This window comes from Vanellus vanellus, assembly GCF_965231255.1.
Source record: "Vanellus vanellus genome assembly, chromosome: 10".
In the NCBI taxonomy this organism is placed as follows: Eukaryota; Metazoa; Chordata; class Aves; order Charadriiformes; family Charadriidae; genus Vanellus; species Vanellus vanellus.
In genome coordinates this window covers 7,685,825-7,687,783 of record NC_138915.1, presented here as the reverse complement: position 1 = coordinate 7,687,783, position 1,959 = coordinate 7,685,825, and positions in this window count along the sequence as shown.

Sequence of the window (1,959 nt, the reverse complement as noted above, 5' to 3'; positions counted from 1 at the left end):
GGACAGTTGCAAACTGTATGTTCAGTAATAATTAAACATAATGGCTATCAATATTTGCTGCTGATATATTTAAAACCTTAAATTAAACTGTGCCTACTAAAGGTCTCTTTTTGGAGGAAAACTGGAAAATTAGGGCTTTGTAACTATTTTTGCTAGAAGACTCGTGCTTGCATGTGTCTCAGGGTCTTCAGTTTTCCCTGGAAGTGATTTTTGATACCCAAAGTCCAGAAGTCATGTAAAGCATTTTTTTTTATTTCACTTCCAGTATTTATTGGTTTGGAAACATATTAAATTCATTCTTTTAAAACTTTTTATGGGGCCATAAGCTTTTATATTTAGATTTCTGGCTATTGCACTTATGTTTTTTGTTTGTTTGTTTTTGTAAACACTTAGCTTCCAGTTTAACTTAATGAAAAACCTTATGTAAATATTAAGAAATTGGCTCTGGGGTAATGGAAGAAAAAAGATTGACTCTGAAAAAGCATTTATATAAAAATTAAAAATTTCAACAGAGTATGGTAGCAAACCTCACAGTCATTTATATGCATATAAAAACATTAATGGATCTGCTGCAAAATATGATAATGGTGGCTGCATCCTCACTGTATGGTTTCTTTGGGGATTCACACCATAGCATTCCAGTATGTGAATTAAACAAATATTGAGATAACAATTGACTGCTTATTTATTTTGTACTGTTAAGGCATGCAGCTTAGAAAGATGCAGAAGCTGACGACTATATACATTGAACATCGGGTTCTACAGCTATTGCCTAGGAGCTGTTCCATGTGAAACATTCATAATTTTTGCCAGATCTGTAATGTATATAGTTGTACAGTCTTTCCTTAACATACTTTTTAAAGTTGTGTTTTACTTTTCATTAATCAATACTTGATATTAGTTCTTAGAGCTTTCTATGGCAAAAAATAAAAAAAAAATTCTAAAGATGAATGTAGCATGTTTCTTTTTAATGACAACTCAACTTCTACAGTCTAACGTCTTAGATTACCAACAGTTTGTATCGTCCTTTTCCAGGTCTTTGGGAGTAGCAAGGAACCCCCTGGGGAGAGGGGAGGTTAGTTTTTTTGGTGGTTTGGGTTGGTTTTGGTTGTTTGGTTGGCTTTTTTTTTTTTTGAGCACTTTCCAAGAAAGCACCTTAGCTGAAAAACTCCACTGTGTATTGTGAGCTGAATGTTGTGATATACACTTACTCTCAGAATAGGCGGAGCTTCTGTGGAACAATCTGGGGAACAGTCTGTCCAACTACCACCATCATTGCAAAGGAGCTAGAAATCAAGAAAAACATACACAGGGACCAGTGCAATGCATTTCTGCTATCTCCGGTTAGGGCTCCTCTTCTTACCAGGCTGCTGACTAGTTATGGTTTGGAAATGTTAAGATTGTTGCTGAACTGTTGTTAACATGGAGAAAATCAGTTCCTTTATGTAGATTTTTTAGTACAGGTAAGGAATGCAATTTAATAAGTAACATATCAAACAATGGTTTAGATGCAGTTGTCTCCTCGGCATAGGGCTTCCACCTACTTCTGCTGACATCAAAGAGCAGCTGACATCATCAGGACAGAATTAGGCCCAAAGTAATACAGTAAACATGAAAGTAAGTAAAAGAGACGCTGATACTGCACCGGCTGGACTATTCGCCTATGTTAAGCAAGAAATCAGCAGTAATAACTTTACAATGACTGAAGTCAGGGCACCCTGTTATGTGGGTAGAACTGCAGAATTATGAAGTGCGGGGGCATCTGGGGCTTTTAAAAACAGAACTTAAAAAAAGGTGTCTCTGGCTAATCCTGGTAGAAACACCAGTTTCCAATATAGCAAGTAGGTTTTTTGTTTTGTTTTTTAAATGCATGATGCTATTATACTGGAATTCCTCAACTAACATTAAAGATGCTTGTAAAACAGGGAAGTTGCTAAAATGTAAAATGCAATTTATAAA